The following is a 21,999-nucleotide window of genomic DNA, read 5'->3' as shown; positions in this document are numbered from 1 at the left end:
TGCATTTTGCTGATTGCATTTATTTTAGATGGAGAAGGCTTTCGGCCATATGGACCACACATATGATCGACCACAAGGACTTCTTCAACTCCAAAAACAGATTTGGCTCCTGAAAGAGTAAGATGAACTTCTTCTAATTTCGACAGGATTTGAGCACAATCATTAATATGATCAAAAACAAACTTTCAACATCCAAGATCATTGAGTTCTTCATTTTTCTCATGAACTTCACATCCTTTGATTGGAACATCATCAAGAAAATGAAGAGTCAATTGAGGAATATAATCCCTCAATACTTTATGCATAGAATTCATCATGTGAGCTACTGAATTCATAGCCCCTTGAGGTAGAGTACACATGCGGACTAGGCCAAGAGGCGTCTTCATTGTGGTAATGTCCCGGCTTTCCAAAGCAAGCTAAAATTGGTCGTAGCCTAAATATAAGTCTCCCATGGAATAGATTGCCCTTCCTACAAATGCTTCAACGAACTCATCCACAATTGGTCATGATCCAACATTTCTTATAGTGACTTTATTGACGGGTTGCAAATCTTGAATGAATCGTAAAGATCCATTCTTCTTAGGTACGGTAAACCATCAGTTGGAATATGGAGCTGAAGATGGCTCCAATATTTGCATTTTTATCTTTTCATTTAAAAGCTCCAATAATTTAGGCAAATGGGCCCTTGGAACCAAAATTGGTTTAAGATTCCAAGGCACATGTGGGACCGTAAAAATTATCATTGGTGCCACAATGCTTGGATCCACAGAGCCAATTTCATGTGGCTAAAATGAAAAGGCTTTACCATGGTTCTTTATCATCTGCATGAAGACTTGCTTTTCAGCCGGCAAGAGAAAAGAGTCTTCACCAATTTTCAGCTTTTGTAGACTTTCTGCTGTAAATTGGTGACCAATATCTTTAGGATCATGAAGGCTTGGTTGTTTGGATACCCTTTATGTCAGTCTTTCGCTTTCAGGTGGTAGAGGAGTAGCTACCGGCTTGACCTTCTTTTCAATTATTTTATACTTTGTTTCTACTCTTGCTTCATCCTTTTTTGGTTGTCCAAAAGCTTCATAATATGCAAATTCTTGAATTATGTCATACATGTCCAATGTACATACCTGTATGGACTGATTTTCAGCTTGATTTTCTACATGAATGGCTGTATAAATTTCAGCCATTGTATCATTATAATTTAGTCCACAGAATAGTCCTGAAATTTCTTCATCTTTAGGTAAAACATCAATTTGCTTCATCTCTTGCTCCATGTGACTTAAATACTTTCTTTCAGCCCTGTTCATGGCTGAAAACTGTTTATAACAGCCCATACCATTAGCTGAAAAAACCTGCAAATCAGCTTTTGGCCTTGCCTCCTTCATATGTGAAGACAATTTTTTGTGACATGATGCACTGCCATAGCCTCCACTTATAGCAGCGCTACTCGAAAACCCTTAAATTCTCGGGCATTAGGAGGAATAGGATGATCTCTCAATCGATCCCTATTTCGATGGTGATTAACACAAACAGTTAGGAATTGAACAGCTTTATCATTATCCTTGCTTCTTATCCGAGCATATGATGAACCATCATCAAGAGCCTTTGTCTCTAAACGAGACTCGGAAATAAATGGTTGTCCAAGAATAATAGGATAACTGCACGAATCTTGAACAAAGAAATGAAATTCATCTTTTACATTACCAATAGTAACTTGTACATAAGGACACGCTGCATAAAGATTGCCAGAAGAGTTATTGGTTGCCTTCATGTGCCATCCTGGGTCCACATCAATGGGCCATCCACCATTCTCATAGAGACTCCTTGACATAACATTAATTTATGAACCATGGTCTATAAGGGCAATGCATGGACTTTCTTTCTCACTGATTTTAACAGCAGTTTCAGTAGTCGCCCTTGCCCAATGGGTACGGGAATAGTGACTACTAGGAATAAAGTGAGTTTCACTTTCTTCTTGCATGTTGTGAAGAAAAGTCTCTCTATTATGCATGGGCTGCACTTTAGATTGAGAAGTTTCCATCATTATGGCTTCTTTAGCTTCTGCTTCATAAATGTCTTCATCTTTGGCTTCTATGGCTGCAATCAATTCTTTAATTGCCTCCAATCGAATCCCTTGAGTTTTCAGCTTCTCTTCATCTTGCAAATACACATGAAGTACTTGCAAAAAAGCATGTACAGATTCTTCAGTTTCCTCACCAACATATTGTCTTTTTCATTTAATTACATCAATTATTACATCGTGAAATCCTCGTTTTGCAATACCGAGAATTTCACCTAATGTAAATTCAATTCTACTTCCAAGAATCCTTTCTTCTAGGATTCGTTTAAGATCCGTTGCGGTCTCTATGTCAGACTGCAACATGTAACTAGGATGTTTGCTTTTTCTTTTTCCTTCTGTCTTCTTTGCTTGAGGGGCATCTCCCATGTCAAATTCTGGTGGCGGTGGATTTTCAGCAGCCTTCTGTTGGTCTGGTTTACTTCTTGTTATGTGTTTAGTTGGTCCTGAAGAAGAAGGACCGGAAACATCTTCTTCCCTTCTTCTCTTTTCTTCTATCATGGCTTCTTGATTATTAATTTCAGCTAACCGAGCAAAAGTTGAAAATGAATCCACAGGTTCGGACCATCCGCTTCTCCCTCGAATACATTGACTGGCAGTGGTTAAATCATCCTTAGTTGCCTTGTCTTGCTCCATGCGTTCCAAGGCCTGCATCCACACTTTAGATTTTGCATTAGTTTTACATGATTTAACAATTTCATTAGTTGGCTCAATTTGCAACCCATAAGTTGCAGCATCAACAACTGCATAGGCCGTTCTTGTTGCCAAATCCTCCAATCTTTTCTTCATGCCAGCGTTGCCAAAATTTGGCTCAAGAGGAAGCCCGGTTTCGGTTGCATGAATTTTACCATCCTTCCAAAAGACTAATTTTTGTGCTTCAGCTTCATGGAATGCACCGCACTCCCTCTTGTCATGCTGAAGGCTATTACACCAAATGCAGCGTCTTTTGAAGCCTTCTCGTGCAGGTCTTTGGGCGGTTGACCGACCCCTTTCTTCTACTTTTACATCAAGCCTTTCTACTTTAGAATTAATTTCTGTTAAATTAAGATGGAGATCCCGCATGCTTTTAATTAGCTCGTCCATGACATCCTTCTTTGGAGAAGGAACGGCAGAATTTCTTGGTTGCTCAGTCATAGAGACAGGAGGACGAGAAAATGGAACAAGATCCTTCATAGATTCAGTTGTTGGGGGGGTTGATCCCCATCTTAGACGCAATCGCTCTCTTCGAGTAATCATATTAACTGCTTCAGTGACATCACTCCAAGAAGTCTTCAATCCCGACTCAGAGTCAGGGTCTTCAAGTCGATCAGTCAATTTCTCCTGAAGAGAAGAATCTGCAGCCTTTAAAAATAATTCAATATTTTGACTTTCCATACCTTCTTGGTCATCGGGATCTAGTTGGGCAAATTTTATTTCAAACTCTCGATGAAGAGCAGTAACAGTTAGACCCTTATTGGGCCTTTCGACCCATTCGGTGAAGATTTTCTTTGTCATAAGGCCATAATCTTCAAGGAAAAATTCTTCTTGAAGAGCCTTCTTGAACACAGTCCATCCAGCATCTTTTTGGAGCAGACCATGAATTCGGTCCTGGAGACCATGCACAGCTAGGCGGGCAAGGTAACGACTCCAGGCATGTTGAGGAACTCCAAAGAAGACCATCTTGTCAGTGTAGAGGCAGATAAAAGAGGACACATTTTTCCCATTAAATTGCTTGAGCTCATGCCCAACTGCTTCTAAGGCCTTAATGGTAGCAGCATCAATCCGCTCTTCTTCTTGTCTCCGTTGTTGTTGCAATTACAACTGCTGCTGAAATTGCAGCTCTTGTTGTTGGCTCTCTTGCATTAGACGAACCAACTATTGCAAAGCATCTCCTCTCGAACTTGATGATTCTCCCATTGGACTTCTTCCGCAGCGGACCTTCACGTCGGGTTCACCACTGTCGTCGCGTTAAGAGTTGAAGGTCTACCACTGGGGTTTTTAGTACAGAAGAAGAGTTTAGGATTCAAGATTCAGGAAGGGAAATTAGATTGGGGTTTAATAAGATCCGGGATTTAGAAATGATTTTGATACGAAAGAAGAGTTCAAGCCTTTTCACTATGTACTTAGCATACATGAACAGAAGGAATAAGTCTATCTTGATTACATCAGATGCCTTTGGATCCATACATCATATCATAAAGGATATTTTTAGATTCTTAATTCATTTATGAATGTCAAATGCAAGTTCTAATGGCATTTATTTCAAGTACATAGATGGATTTCAACCCTTTGGAATAAGTATATTGTTGATAGATTCAAATGCAACCAAGATTTGGGCTAAAGACACATGAAATGAACTGAAGAAGCAGAATTTTAGCTTCAACCCTGTTTTAAAACAGAAAATTCCAGCCCATAATCAAGTTCAAAATTAGTGCATAAACTCAAGAAGAAGTACTTCAGATCAACTATGAACAATGTCTTGTAGAAAAGAGATCGTTTCCTTCCTTTACAACCATTAAAAACCCATGTTTGCTCATAAAAAATGGACCATAACAGTGGGCTGCCCTATTTATGACTAGTTATTTCAGCCCATAATAGCCCGTATGTCTTCAATATCCTCACCCTTTGCTTGCCCCAAAGTCACTCAAGTAGTTTGGTGCAAGTCGAGCTTCATTGGACCAAGAATATGGTAGACAAAATGAGAGAAGTCGTGCATAAGAGCAGGCTGAATACTCTTCTCTCAGATTGCCCTCTTTTATAGTCTGTTTCAGCATGCATTTTTGTCAGACCAAAGAGGCAGAGAAGTGGAGCTCTCACCATGTTTACATCTTCAGTATAGTTGGGCTTGTTGTTCTTCAGTTTGCATGCTCCATTTCATGCACCATAGCTCCAGCTCTCTCCAGTTTGCCTCAGACAGTGCAGCCCGCATTTTGCGCCGAAAAACGCGGGCTGCTCCCTGCTCACTCCCTGGTCACTTTTTGACCAGCCTAGGTCACTTGCTGGTCACTTAAGTCTGTTACTCCTAGTCCCATGTGGACCTAGTGGACTTTTGGTAGTTTTTGGCATCTTTCTTGGGTTCTGACCATATTTTTGTACCTGAACTAATGTGATTTATCCTACAAACTGTCAATTCCTTCCAAATGACCAAGTTGTAGGTTCCCATAGACTTAGTTTTCATAAATATACATGGTATAATTGAGAATTATATGCTAAATACAAAAGAACTTGTATAACTAAGGTGGTTATTGGATAACAATGTTTGAATTTTGTATGCAAATTTCTCATATAACTTCTGGTGAAGCTCTTCTGTGTTTATAAGAATCTCATGATTTATATTATGAACAGTAAAATCTTTGACAACATTCAATTTGATCTAGTGTCTACATCCATACTTTAGATTGCACATTAGCTTTATATGCTTTCAAGCTTGATTTAGTTGGCTCAATTTGCAACCCATAGGTAGCTGCATCAATTGCTGCATAGGCATTCTTTACAGCTAAATCTTCTAATCTTTTCTTCGTTCCATCATTGCCGAAATTTGGCTCCATTAGAAGAGGAGTTTCAATTGGATGGATTTTTTCGTATTTCCAAAAGACGAGCTTCTATGCTTCAGCCTCACAAAAGGCAGAACGCTCCCTCTTGTCATGTTGTTGGATGTTGCACCAAATACAACGCCTCTTAAAGCCTTCTCTCATGGGTCTTTGAGTTGATAATTGTCCTCGTTCTTCAACTTTGACATCCAACTTCTCTACTTTGGAACTAATTTCTATAAGATTCAAATGGTCACACATGATTTTAATAAGTTCATCCATGATATCATTTTTAGAAGGAATAGAAGAAGAAAGAGTTGGTTGATTAGTCAAAGGAATAGAGGATTTTAAAAGTGGAACAAGCTCCATCAATGGAGTTGTTGAAGTTGAAATAGAGCCCAATCTTAGTCGGATCCGCTCTCTTCAAGCAATCATGTTAACTGCATCAGTAACATCTGTCCATGCAGTCTTGATTCCTGATTCGTAGGTAGCATCTTCTAGGTGATCAACAAGTTTTTCTTGCAGAATGGGATCTGCAGCCTTAAGAAATAATTCAATCTTCTGACCTTCCATACTTTGTTGGTCTTCAACATCAAGTTGTCCAAATTTACTTTCAAATTCATGGTATAAAGTTGTTGTAGCTAAACCTTTGTTGGGTTTTTCAACCCATTCAATGAAATGTTTCTTCATCATAAGGCCAAAGTCTTCTAAGAAGAATTCTTCACGTAGGGCTTTTTTGAATGCAGCCCAATCTGCATCTTGTTGGAAAAGACCATGGATTCTTTCTTGAAGACCATGCTTGGCTAGTCTAGCAAAATAATGGCTCCATGCATTTTGCAGTACACCAAAGAAAAGTATTTTCTCAACATACAAACGAATAAAAATAACTATTAAATTGTTTTAATTCACACCCAACTTCTTCTAGGGCCTTGATAGCTATGGAATCAAACTTCTCTTCTTCTTGCCTTTGTTGTTGTTGTTGTAACATTTGGATTTGTTGTTGTTGAGTCTGCTCTAGTATGCGCACCAATTGTTGTAGAGTATCTCCTAAAGAATCCCCCATCTTGGAGTTCTCTTACATCGACCTTCGTGTTGGGTTCACCAATGTCGTAGGGCGTAGGGTTGAAGGTCACCACTGGCGTTTGGCAAGAGAAGAATGTATGGGTGTTCAAGAGCTTAGACTCCAAAGATGGTAGAGATAAGAGAAGGATTGAAGGTTTCAAGCCAAGTTCTTGAAGATAAGTGATAGCAAGGTGAAGGTAGATTCAAGGAGAGGAGTAGACGCGAGAGAAGGGGTGCAAAGAGATTGAAGATGTAGAAGAATACTTCCAAAAAGAATTAGAAAATATAGAAGAATACTAACAGAGATGAAGCCTGTCAGTTTCTTTCAGCATTATGAGAAAATATAACTCTAATAGACAAAAATGTGTACAAAATAATACATTCCTCTATGCTGCTCAGATCACCAATTTGATCCTTCCAATGGCTCCAAAAGGGGGGTTAAATACCACGACACTTGGCAAGAATCCTGCCAGATCACTCCTTCATCTCCCACTTACGAAGTGTTGTTCTCTACCTGAAAACAACGATCACGCGTCGGCAATTTCACTAATCTCTCTTTTTACATAAAATCCTCTCAAATTAGCTGAAAGCTACATGATTTCTTTTACATGTCATCTTAATCTAGAAGTTGTCTATAGTTTTGTAGATTTTTTTACAAGAGATAATATCTAGAATATTAAAAATTGACTACAATCTAATATTTTTGAACCATGGACACTAACACTAGTGTCTAAAATGGCATTGGCTCTCTAAATCTAAAAGGAAGCCACACTCTAGATTTTTTTTTACACGGTGTGTGCATAGCAGTACGACACCGTGCAAAATATCCTTCCTTAATTAATCCAATTAATAATCAAGCACAATCAAGGCAATCAACCTAGTATCATCTTCCAGTGAAACATTCATTTATTTCCCATGGCTACTTGTCATTACTCACCTTTGCCATGATTTTTATCATCAAACACAAGCACTTGGAATATTTATCCAAATCACAATGCAACAATCAGTTGATTGTAAAAAGCATGTAGGGTATTGTTCAATCAATTCAACAAAACTAATTGTACTTTTTCCAAACAATACAAGAATAGATGCGATAATAATTCCATCGCATATTTGCTCTACCCCTTGGGATCAAAGAGCGATTCTATGCAAATTTTACTTAATACTTGCATGCACAATTCCCAATGTTATTCTTTTTACGATTATGCTATTTATAGCCATTGACCAATTTCTCTACCAATGAATAAGTCATATGCAACTAAGTGCAATTAACTTCCCTTAATACATGCATTTTGCAAACTCCATCTTTCAAATATGTGAGAAGAGGCCTATTCCTTCCAATGACCTATTCTCGTACATCATAGTATGGAGCCTAATGTATCTCATGCAATAATAAAAGCAAGCATCTATCAATTTAGAAATACATTACTTACGACCAGAACCGCAGTTGGATTGACAATGATGCCTTCCCCTGAAGCTTCGTTATTGGTTGTAAGATTTTCATCTGCATGTGACATTCTTTGCTTGGAGGCCATCGTCCGTAAGTAGACTCAAGAGATTAGCAAGGCAGAATAGATTCGAGATGGGAGAGTGTAAGAGAATATAGTTAAGTTGAGGATCGAGATAGAGAAAATTTTGTAGCCTCTCTGGGTAACTCTTCTCTCTCTCTCTCTCTCTCTCTCTCTCTCTCTCTCTCTCTCTCTCTCTCTCTCTCTCTCTCTCTCTCTCTCTCTCTCTCTCTCTCTCTCTCTCTCTCTCTCTCTCTCTCTCAATCAATCCCTCTCTCACAATCTCTTGGAGGGGTATCCTTCTCTCTACCTCTCTCTCGCAGCCTCTCGGGGTCTCCTTATGCTCTCTTTTGTCTCCCCATGCCTCGTATTTATAATGAATTAGAGAAGAGGGGATGAGGCTAAGAACAAGAGTTCTTGGTGGAGGGACTCTTGGAAAACTCATTGATCTGATGCTTAACTCATAAATCTGATGGTTCCATTGGCTCTAAAAGGGGGGGTAAAACCCAAAGACATTTGCTTAGAAAGCTTTCAAATCACTTCTACTTTATCTTCCTGTTCAAAGTGTTGTCTATTACTTGTAGACTGGGATCGCGGCATGCACGATTTCGTCAATCACTCTCTTTATCTTTTTTCTTTTTATAAAATATCCAAAACTAACTAAAACATCACTTGACTTTTCTTTTAAATGACATCCAGTTCTATCTTTTTAGGATAATATCTCAAATATACTAGTTTTTCACCCAAAAATCTAATATCTTTGGACCATCCATATTATATACATTAACATTAATTATTAATATGGCTCATAACTCTCATTCACGTTGTAACTTTCGTGAAAGGTGACTATGGTCCTTGTCAATCCAAGGAAAATGTCGAATTACGACTCTTGGTTTTTCTTTTAATATATATTTTTAATTAAATAAAAATTAGTTTTTACCTTAGTTATTCTTTAATTAGTAATCTTACTAACTTATTAATTGACTAACTAACTTTTGAACTAGCCAACTAACTTTTATTGTGTGGAAATATTACATTAGAGGAGTCAATCCTCCTATCTCCTCCTTAACCAATTTGACCATGTGCGGATTCATGTGATACCTCTACATACAAACTAAAATAGCATTTGGTTTAGCAGAATCCAGTGCTAGTAGAACCTAGGATCCAATCCTTTCATTTTTGAATAACCTTGAATTTGATTAGGAGAGCAATTAGCTAATCTCAAAACCCAGGTTGTAGATGAGCACTGATCTTCACTAGCTTAGTAGACCAAGATAGACTATGAAAAGTGCATCCTTTGTGACCATGGTCACCTCTTACATATGTGCTTCAAACTCCGTTTCCTATGTAAGTACTTTTACTACATCTAATTCAACTATGACTACAGCTTGTGCCACTTTGGCTTTAGAGTCTCTGGAATCAAGATTTCTGTATCCTTGGAAATTTCATTTTGTGTTGATATCGGCTCTTGGGTAGGGTGAAGTGGGCATTGTGGATCCAAGTATTAATGACTAATTTACATGACATTAACAAGACAGAAGGTGTCCAAATGTGCCTTTTCTACTAGAAAAGTAACTTTCTCATCATCATTCAAGCCATCCACCATGTTGATTATCTCTGCTACTATTTATCGGCAAGATGTTGATGGAGATGGGATTTTTAAAAAAAGATTGAGATTTTGTTGTGACCTCAATGAATTGTCAACCGATCACAATCCTAGTCATGATAGCACTTGCCTCAACCAAGGTTGTCTAAGCAAGAGGCTATAATCCTCACCTACATACTCTATATTCAACACAACCAAAGAAATCAGAAATTGAACACTTTCTACTTCCATCAAGACTAAACAAATAATTCCAGAAGGCTGCACTCTATCCTAATTTTCCATGTGGACCAAAAAAGGGGCTAGTTCTCAATTCATCAGCTCAAAATCCTAACAAGTTGCTACTGTGATAATGTTGACTCTCAACCCACTGTCAAGCAAAACATTTTTTATTACTTGACCCTTGAATCAAAGAGAAATGAATGGAATGGGGTCTAAAAATCATGGGTCTAGTGAAGCTGGCTCCTATTGTACATTGTGGACTTTCTCCTCCAATGCGATCATAGTCAAGGTAGCCACTTCTAGTTTCAGTAGTACAATCCAATTCAATTGAATTATTTTTAACAAATGGTCCTTGAACTTTGGGACCCAATTTATCAAATCCACCAAAGGAATAGTGATGGAGACATGTTCCCATGTGGTTTGTGTTTTAGAATTCATTGGAACCTCCTGTTAACAAGACTAGGCCCTAGCTTCTGGTAGAGGATATCCAGATAGCGAGTGGAAAGTGGTGAGTGAATGAGCAAATGACAAGCTAGGATTGTACTTGTAGACATTTTCCACACTTATAGTTTTGTTGAGAAACTACAAAGTATACCTAAAACTATGAACATATCTACACAAGTAAATGGAGGGAATGTGCAAAAATAGATTGACAAACAGAGTCCATGAAATGAAATCTACAAAAAGAGACCAAAAGCTTTATTAAACAAAAAATAAAGCATTCACAGTGAGGCCATACAAATGAGCCTTCGATAAATCTAGGGTCATAGATTTTTGTTTAAGCAAAAAAGAGAGTAACTACATGGTGAATGACAGTAATAAGAGGTGAATGATGTCTAGAGAGAAAAAAGATGTGGATGACCTTTTTCAAGTTTCTTTGAACAAAACAGAGAGCAGCCAAGATATTCATGGTCTAGTGTGTTGCAACTTGAGAGGTACATCAAAGGCATGGAGATAGCTACTTAAGAGCTAGATGTAGTTCCTATGTGGTGAATGCAACTAGATGTACGAACTTATGTACTCCTACATCAAGTTCCGATACCTTTGTGAATATATAGTTTAGGTGTTTGCATGGCATGTACTTTCTTCCTTGCTCCAGTCAAATTTTGAAGTCCATGCAACTACATGATGGGAACCTTGATATAAAAACTCTATATGTCTCTCTCCCTCTTTGGCTACCTTCAATAGATATAATATACTCCACGTGCTCATGTTTTGTACTCACTTTTTTGCTATGCACAACACATACCATTTGAGTAGTAGAGTTCATTCATCATATCATTTTTTTCATCATAGCCTTTGTCAAAACAACAAGTTTATCCCCATGATACGAGGGTCTCTCATCTAAACCTGTAGTGGTTGCTTCCAAACTCTCCATGCTCTTCTGCTAGCTCCCTATTTAAAATTAAATCCCCCTTGCTCTAGCTCTTGTATTTCTTGTGATGTCAAATTAGTGCCCTTGCAACCAACCACTCTTAAGGAGACCTCCCATGATGCTCTTCAATAATATTGGATGGAGTCCATGTATGATCTACATTGTCACCATAAAACCATACCATTTACCTCCTAGAACCATGCACGTTGGCTTTCCACAGAATCTAGGAGCTAGGACACCAATCAAACCAACCCTACCCTTTTTATCAATTAGCTTGTTACACTTTTTTCCTTTGTCCTTAAGGTAGCCTTGACATCTCAGCTCACTGCCAACATTGGTTCTACGAATTGCCAACATTTTTTTGTGAACATCCTCCTCAATGATAAGGGAGGGACCCACCCTATGGATGCTTCTTTTACAAGCTTTGACTAGCTAAGTTACATACTCATACTCTAGTTGATGGGAGTCATTGTCTCCTATTGCACATTGCATATTTTCTCTAGACTTTCGTCGCACAGTTCTTGCATCCCCATCAGTTGAAAACCTCCTTTTTGGCACATGCAGCTCCTCAACAACATCATTGGGTAAGATCACTAATGGTAGCTAGAGCAGGAGGATTGTTAATCGATGCTCTTCTTTTTTTGAGGTGCTCAATACTAGGGCCATTGCCAATATGTTTACCCTTCAAGAAGGCAACATGTCTTGCACTCTCAAGCAATGCCATTGTAAAATCAGAGGTGCATGCATTGTAAAGAGTAACATATTCAACACCATCATGAGAGGCCAGCCAACTTCCATGCACTAACTCTAAAATATTTGTATGTGGAATAAGGTATTTTTCATCACCCTCGAGTGCCTACATCAAGATAGTCAAAAGGTTAAAAGGATATAAAAAACCAACATCAATACCACTGAAGTTGGTTTATATTTCTACATTACCTTGATCATATATTCACCCCAATTTCCAACTCTTGCATGCTACCACATGAGCCAAGTTTCTAGCATTGGCAATTGCAAATTATCAGCATGGCCATTTTTCAACCAACTCCTCAAAGTATGCAACTCAAACTCAGTAGCTTACTATGAGGAAGCGTTTTTCCAAAGTCTACACTTTAATTTGATCTCTTCTTGACTGTGGGCGGGAATGAACTTTTTGGCATGATGTTGGAGTCTTTCTCCCAATGGAAGGAACACGACTTTTCTCTCTCAGGAATAATCTTGTTGTTGGGATCACTAGTGAAAACAACCCTCATTGCACGCTAGTTGGTTGAGCCTCAGCAACCATAAATCCTCTAAAGTTTGTTTTCTCATAGCCTTCCTTCTCCATGACCCTATTGAGCGATTCCCAAAACAAAGTTTGGGCCTTTGTGTCCTCCTCCTCAAAATCCCCAATGGCTATTGTTTACAGCTCCTATATGTGTGGATTGTAAATACGGCAGGCCATAGTGTTCCAATCCTTCATTCTTTTCACAAAATAAAAACACACCCAACACATGGAAAGCCCTCCCCCTGGATGCATTTTGCATACTAGGTCAACACCACTTGTAAGGCCTTGGGTTGACATCTTGAAGATATGGCATCTTTGAAAATATGAGAGCTCAAGCTACCCAAGAAAGACCATGCTTTGAAAGTAGTCATACAAGCTTTCTTTTTAAGTTGAAGTAAAGAATCGTAACCATCAATGGTCATCCCAACATCTCCATGGAATTCCTTCCTCCATCGTGATATTTTTCTTGTATTGAGCCAACAAAATAGCTCACCTAGGTCTTCCTCAAACAGTTTTGTGACTCAAGTAGATATACAATAGAATTGACTTCATGACTATTTATTTTGCCAGTGTCTTTTGTAAGGACTTCGGACGTCCTTGCTCGTCTTGTTGCACATATTGTTGGACCTTAAGCTTAATATCCTTCATAGCTAGGGGGGAAATGCCTTCTCCAACAGGGTGTAAACGATACCCCAAATGAATGACTCCTCTTGTGATCCTCTTGTTTTCTTCCCTAGAGGGAAAACATAGCAATAGTTTGCATGGACATGTCGAAACACATATTGGAGGTGCATTGCAAAAGAAACAATTCAAGCTCCCATAAGTCTAAATGGTTGAGTTTGGTTCACAAACTTTGATCAAACAACCTTGCCAATGCAACTCATTTCTCTAGCCTAGTCCAAAGAATCCCAAACTGAGAGGATTTACACACTATAAATGGCCCGCACATTTTCTTTGCCTAACAACTCCAACAAAGGCAGAAATATTGCTAGTCATAGCATTTGTCCATACATGCCCATGAAATATATTTTCTAGACCCACCCATCCTGATGTAGGTTCCACATAGGAAGTTCAAATAAGATATTACCATCATATCTCATTGGCAACTCCTCCACCTGTATGATCTCCTGTACCATTGCAAATGTTTGTTTCAATGAGCACTTGTCTCAAAGGTGCCTTAACAATGTCAAAATATTGCTAGTGGATTGGCTAAAATTAGGTGAGGGTGAAGCAATACTTGCATCACTACCACACACAACAAAGGTTCTTCCAAACTGAGTATCCAAATGGTAGACGCGATCACTACCCAACCACCACTGTGCAAGGTAGCTCAAAGGATAAGTCACTAGACTGTGGATCAGACAGTTGGTGCACTGACAGTGTTTTTGATAAGTCCAAACACTGTAGCAACTTTCTCTCTAGAGACAATGGTGAAACCATTATCTATTGTGTACTCCACTCTCTCGAGTTTTCATTCATCTTTTAGCAATGCATTCTCCATCTCTCCTACCAGTGAAAGCCAGCCAGCTCAAGCTAGCTTTGTTCTTTTCCTTTGGCATCATCCATGTTGTTTTTGCATATGGCCAATATTTGCATTGATGGTCCAATTATTGAAGTGAGACAACAACAAATTTAAATAGCTTTGAGAATGATAGAATTAAAAAGCTCCCACTCAGAAGAATCCCAAAAGTTTTTGGCATGTTGGCACTATTTATTCGTAAACATTTTTATCACCTCTTTCTCTGTCCATATTATTTCATTGCCACAAAGATAAAGTACCGATGGTACATCTCTGTATTACCAGTGGACCATGCAAGTGTCACTATTTTCACCTCTTAAACTACCTTGTCATATTGATAATCATTTCAATGGCATCTGTTTGTCTCTCTATCCTGTCGAAAGCATCATCATCGAAATCACTCCTCTCTCTCTCTCTCTCTCTCTCTCTCTCTCTCTCTCTCTCTCTCTCTCTCTCTCTCTCTCTCTCTCTCTCTCTCTCTCTCTCTCTCTCTCTCTCTCTCTCTCTCTCTCTCTTTGTGCGGTGGATCCCTCCTCAATGCCGAATTAATGAAATCTTGCCCTATTAGCTAAAACCTACCCCAACTAATTATTCTCCGACGAAACTAGGAAATGCAATCAAGAGATTGGGTCCCATCGATAGGTGTGATGACTAGGAAACCTAAATTGCTTGTCCACTAATGTACCGGTCACACAAGAGTTACTACTAGCAGCCCAATTGAATTCAGTTTGAACCCTCAATCAATCTCAAGTGCAGGGCTGCTTGTTGAGCAATGCCCCATAATCCTCTTGCTATTTGTGGAGATTCTTAATTTGTTGATGAGACATCCTTGCAAGATGAGATATGAGGAGTTCAAGGGTGATTTCCATCCTTTTTACATGACACATCTTAACATCTTTCTATTTCTATAGGAATCCTTTGTATTCTAGAACATTATAAGGTTAATATTATTCATAAGTGAGATTTCATACGTAAAGTTTGAAAAGTTTTCAAGTTCTTTAATGTGGAGCTTCAGATTTCATGGGAGGCAAGACAATGGCTCCAGTTATTGGGAAGCATCAAATATAGGAGTGTGTCGAGGTATGTTCGATGGAAGCTGTAGGGGGGTGTGGACAAGAGGGCTTTACTACCAATCCAAATATTCAAAGAATCCAAAGCACATAAAAACTAACCTATATACCAATAGACGAGGCAATTTTTTGTATGTCCTCATGTTTTGCCGCAAGTGAAACCACATACTTCTCTTTGTCGAGGTTTTTTAGCAGTATTTTAAGCAAGTGAAGCCACATACTTCTCTTTGTGGAGGTATTTTAGCAGTATTTTAACTGTTAAACTATGTTGTATTGAAACTCAAGACACTACAAACATGCACGTGTTGCCTATCATGCACATGTGGGCTAGTTTAATCGCACCCAGCAGCGCTTTGATCCCAACCCAAAACAAGCAAATGTGGCATGCGCTCGATGCACGCCACAATCAGCGGAGGCTACGCCAGCCATAAAGAATGTTATCATTGTTCTTGATTTGTGAACAATCAAAGCTCTTATAGGATCACAAAGCTATAAGCGTTTTATGTCCTTCACTGTCATGCAAGCACGATAAATCCATGAGGATTGACTACAGAGTACTCGTGTGGCTAGATTTCTTTCAATAAAATGATTTTTTGCCATAAGGGCATAGGTGAGACTAGCAATCCGAAGTAGCATATAAGAAGGCATAATCGCTCCTCTAATACACTCTCTGACATCTCTTTAGCTGGTGCAGCACCATAACCTCCCAACCGTCCACCTATGATTACCATTTACTTTGCCAACATCTCTCTCTCCAACTCGATATTCCTTAGTCTTCCATACCTACCGTCGCCACCACATCCATACCCCCAACCCACCGCTCAATGCCTTGCACCATCGTGCAATGTCAAGAGAACCACAGTCCAATGCCTTGCACTAGCTCTATTGGCTTGTATGACCTCATTTTATTGGCTTGTATGGCTATCGTTCACAATTCGAGTAGGCAAGGTCAAACATGTCCATTGCCAAAAGAAAAGGGCCTTATATTTGTTGAGGTCATTTTAATGATACATTAAACCCTCAAATGTTAACAGGTCATTAGAAAATACATCTTGCCAACCAAAGCCATGAAGCCCATATTTTATAGCTATATGTCTAGAGTCCAAAGTCATACTTGCCTCAAATATCATGAGTCAGCACCAAGAGAGCAATAATGTCTAGATACAAAGCTTTCATGTGCTTGTATGGCTCAAAAGGATGTATATCATGTGTGTTTAAGAATATGTGTCTTAAATATGCTTGTATGGCTCAACATGATTTATTGCAGGCATGGTGAAACAAAGGGGTTCCTCAACCTCAAATCGGGGGAGGAAACAAAAATCATATGGAGAGAAATGTTGAGCAGGACGAGAGATCGGATATTACTCCAACTGAAGCAAGTGATGATACTCTCAATCTAGAAAAAAATGAAATAGGTGACGATCAAGGTACTAGTGCATCCAATGTTGGGGGGAACAAGGAGCATGATGATTTAGATAATGATTGCATTATTCCTCAAGCTGTAGCAAAACCTTATGGTTCTAAAATCCTTTAAGCATTGATAGTCAATCCAAGCAAGGTCCCTCCCTTAGTTCCTTTGTGTCGATGCATATGCAATCAAAGGGTGAGGGAACTTAAATAAGATTTACATGTGTTGAAGGTTGCATTTGAGAATGAGGGTTACATACATACCAAAGGCTCTTTCATCCTCTCACTAGCCTTGCCAAATGGAACATAGCAAGAGGTGGATGACAACATTGTCTCTAAGTGGGACAAAAATTGGCAATTACTAAATAAGGAGTTCGAAAAGGAGTTGGAAGGAAATGAAGATTGGCGCATTCTAAGCAACAAAATGTTTTATGTGTAGGAGGGTAACCATAGGACTGCGGCATGGATGTAGAGTATTAATGAGCTGTATAGAAACAATAAAGCAAGACATGAGAGTGCATTCATAGTTCATTTCGTCAAAGCCCAAAGATGAGCTACTCTTGATTGCAGCTTTGCAAAGATTAAACTTGTAAGTTGTTTGTGTGGCATTGGTTTCTTCTTTTTGCTTCAATATGTATGGTACTTTTGCAACTACTTTCACATTCGTGGGTTTCAAATATGTGTAATTAATGTTGTAGATCTGAACTATTTTAAGTCCTAATTTGGGTACGTTCATGCGGTTGTAACTTTCTAGGCTAAACGAGGATGAGATTGTGGTCACAAACCTCAAGGACTACTTGTTCCATATAGGTACCTTGTGTTTATGTGATGAGCGAGAATTTATTGATAGATTCATTGATGAGGAGAAAAGGTCTATTCAAAAAGCACGGGCCTTTGAAGTAAGCACTAAAAGAAGAGTGTGGTATCCTCTTACCTAGTCCATCCTTGGCTGTATGGTTTATGCAATGATATGTAGACTTTTTTTTGTGGCTTATGTCTCTAGTAAATGTTGGTTTGACATTGGTCCTCCTTTCTTGTTTTTAGGGTAAGTGGAAGGCTAATTTTAAAATGGCATGAAAAAAGATCCCTTCCAATCTTCTAAAGGATAAGATTGAAGCAAAGGTGAATTTGGCAAGAAAGGCCGTCACCAAAACTTATAATATGAAAATGACATGGATAACACATTTTAAATATTGGAGTCTCAGTTCTAGATATGTTACTCATGCATAGCAAATGTCCTATTAAATCAAGGTTATGTATTTCTGGATTTTGGTTGTGGTGAACCCTTCATTGCGCAATGATTGGTTTCAAACACTATGCAAAGTTCCCTTTGAAGATGTGAAGTTCAAGATAACGATATAGAAGTTATACTCCATTGCTTCAGTTGCATATTCTATGCAAAAGAAATAATCATTCCTATCATTTCTTGATGCAAATGAGAATTTGAGGTACAGCTACAGGATGCCCATAGGTGATCATTTCTTTATAGCATGGTTGGCAAAGGAGGTATGGATGGATCAGGTCTTGTAAGAGGCTTTGTCGATTGTTGAAGTAGTAAGTGAGTCAAATGTTGCTAGAGAGAGGATTGAGCTTCTAGCTGAGCCAATGTTGGACATTGTGGCCAGATATAGAGGAGTAATTTTTCTTCCTCTTCAAAAAGAGATGTCTGTGGTGGCTACTCCTGCAACCAAGCATATAGGCATACAAAGCGCCTCTAGATGGCTAGTATAGAGGTTTGTATCCTATTTGTTAGGTTCTATGAATGAATGTTTTTGATAGTTAACATATTTTTGGTTTTTGGAATTAGGTTTCTTTTACATTGCTTGGGATGAAGAAAATTCCATCATTGCCTAATATTTGCAAGGCTTGGAAAATCATCTCTCCTCCCACCTATTGCATGTATACGTCACCGATTTTTATGGAGGGTAACAAGCTAGAAGGTTCTTTCACATTGTTAGACTGGGAGCACAAGCATTGCCCTTGGTGGTTAGACATGAAAAAAGGTGAATGCCTAGAGGAAGAGAAGGAGACATATCTTTGGCACTTGAAGGGGGAATGTAAGTCAGATTCAGGTTGTTCATGCAATTTTGGTTTAGCAATAGCGAAAGAAGCTGGAGGAGGAACTAAGGTAGATCAAAGAGAAAGAAGAGGCTGAGAGATTGAAGAAGCACACCAAGGGCGGATGTCCTACATTGATCGGTCAAATCTAGGGAAGAGTATGCTTTCACATTGGGCTAATTCATTGTTATTGGGGATTTTATATATTTTCTCTCTTTTTGCTAGTTTTTATGTAAGACCCATTGGGATATTGTTTATGTAGAATCTACACATTTGACTACTGCCATCCTTTCTCACGAGAAGACGGGTCACATCAAGTTGCAACATGTGCCCCTTGAACATCAAGTGTGGAGTATTGTTTCATTGATCTTCCCATAGGCTCCCATGTAGTGGGTTTTGATCGCATTCCTCCATCAAATAGTCTATCAAGCGAGCACATCAAGTTAGCTTTGACAATGGCAAGTGCAATTATGGATGACTTGGGAAGGTGCTTCTTATATGTATCCCTTGATGCCTTAGAGTTGTGGCTAAAATGGCATCACACACAAGATTGCAGATAGCTCTCCAGGGGAAATGGAGTGTTCAGAGCCTTACTCAAGCACAACAAAATGTGGAGTCTCCTTCAAGGTGTAAAGTGTTTTTCATGTTTCTTAGTTGCTCATCAACAATTCCTTTTTAGTTGTATTGTACTTAAGTGCATTTGTGTTTACACAGAGTCGAGTTTTTCATGTGATGGCTTTCCATAAGGTTGGAAAAGACCAAAATATGACATAGAGGATGCCTCAAAGGCAGGAAAAATAATTAATATACCCTTGTTAAATAATGTTATTTACATATAAGTTTCAATGTTACTTTGAGTACCAAAAAGAGTAATTGTATATTATGATGGCGCAGGTTGGGGATGCCTTGCGAGAAGATCTGACAAAAGACGTCATCGATTACTTGCCCTCGTCTATGAAAGCATGGCGTGATGGCAAGAGTGGTGGTTGGTATGGGCCGCTAGAGAAAAGTGCCTCGCATATGTTGCTATTCATGGAGGCATTTTTCCCTCTTAATGGTTGTGTAATTGAGCTTGGAGGAGGAAATTCACCTTGCATGAAGGCAGCCATGCATATTGGATGCACCTACATGGTGATAGAGAGTGATGTTGAGAGATGTGATAAGTATTTGCTTCCTTTTGTCAATGGTTACTATGAAACAGATACAATTGGAGCTATGGATGTTGACACTAAGGAGGATGAGGAAGATGGTGAAGCATTCATGTGTGATGTCCCATCCGACTAGTAAGTGAATGATTCCAATGTCTTAAGTGTACCTTGGTAATATTTTTTTTGCAAATAAATTGACCCATCATAGCTATTTGCCATGTTATGTAGAGGACATGGCCAAGCACATGGTGTTGAGAAATATGCAATCACACCCACATGACAACCTCTTTGTATGGAGAAATGGGCAAGGAAATCACTAGCTATCTAGGAAGAGGTCCTTGAATCCCATAAGCACAGTGGTGCAAAATGCTACCTATGAAGCCTCTATAAAGAATTGTACTTGACTATCACTTTCACAATGAGTAATGAAATATCATGATGCTTTCCTCTTTCAGTTAGTGTCATTTTCATTGTTAGTCTCATACACAAGATTGTCTTTATGAGTCCAATCTTCCATCTTGGAACCTAATTCACTTATGTAATAGTTGTCTACTCTTCAGTCAATGTCAACATGAATCTAGCCTTCATCTTCCATCCACCATAGCTCCTATCATGCTCTAGATTCGACATTCTAACATGATATTAGAGCTCAGCTAAGCATGGCCCAGCTCTCCTTTCACTCCTCTCAGCTCTCTTCATCTTAGTCCAGCTCAGTTTGAGTGTATGACTCCCATTCTTCACTTGAATCTGACAATCACTGTTTGGCAGCCATAGCTAGACACGACCTACAACACTTGGAGCCTTCATATCTCTCTCTACAGACCATATTTCTTAGTGCTTACTTCTGGAGGGTTGCTCCTCGACTTAGGGCGCACCATGCTATCACTTCACATTTCGACATTGCGTGTTGTAGAAGTCGGCATTGTCGAAATTCTCCATCACTGTCTAGATTCTTCTCATAATATATTGCCAAATGATGTACTCTACGCACCACTATGACTGAAAAACCAATAAGCTTGTTCCTCAAACCCTAACTCCATAGCTTTTTGAGCTCAAGCTCATCTCTCACTTCATTTTCTCTCTCTTGCCATTTAAACTAACCTACTGCTACTCAGATTCACTTATCTAATCAATGCCACACATAAGGAAGGAAAGATCCATGGAGATTTTTGGGAGATCTTGAAGGCTTGGAAGTTTTGGAAGACCATCAAGGTCTCTTTCCACTACACTTTTTTCACTCTCTCTAAACTAGATCCTAGCTCAGTTTCTAGTAAGAATTCAATTGATTTACCAGCAAGGAGGGTACTCAAGTTACAAGACAAGCATTAAAGGATGATCTTCAATCTCAACATCAAGTTCAAGCATAGTATCTACATAGTGTGTTTTCACATTGCCATTGTTTGTGTCTTTAGACACACTAGATTTCAACTCTACTGCTAAAAAGTTTCAAAGTTTCTAGCTGATTATCAATGGAAATTATGAAGACCCTAATATGGAACTCATTCATGAGAAGCAATATGATTGTTGTTACTCATTTATACTACACTAGAAAAAGGTCTATTCTACTTGCAGGAACACATGAAGTTGCCTACATCAAAGAGCAATTAATGAATCCATTTGAAGATTTTGAAGATATTTATGCTGCCTCAAAGATGATAATACCTCTACTTGAGGGGACATGGACATGAAGATTAATGCAAGCAAAGTCAATAATGAAGAAGAAGACCACACAAACTAGAAAGAAAAAGACCAAGAAAAAGAAGACCCTGAAGACAAAAAGAGCATCAAAATGGACTACATCAAAGAAAAAGACAAAGAAAAGAAGATCTGTATTATTGTAAGTACTTGCCATTAATGCTCTTGACATACGCCTTCTAAAACTCCTCATATCTGATGAAGAAAACCACAAGGGCCTATCGTTCCTTGACCCATATTTTTACTAGACTTTTTTTAATGCTAGGAGGCACAGTCATAGTGGATTCCATGAGATTTTATCCTAGATTCTGTAAAATTTATTTGTTGACCGTGGCTCGTACATAAGGTGGATTCCTTGTGCGAGAAGTTGACAGGGACGAATGTCCTTCTTGAGTGTTTTATTAATTAATGTGCATGTGGGTGATTCCACAGCAAGTGATTCCACAAAAATCATATTAATTAATTAAGATTTTACAAGTTTAGAG

Source organism: Lygodium microphyllum, chromosome 18, assembly GCF_053477565.2.
Source record: "Lygodium microphyllum isolate KBCC chromosome 18, Lygodium_microphyllum_v1.1.10, whole genome shotgun sequence".
NCBI lineage: Eukaryota > Viridiplantae > Streptophyta > Polypodiopsida > Schizaeales > Lygodiaceae > Lygodium > Lygodium microphyllum.
This window is presented reverse-complemented; position numbering follows the sequence as displayed.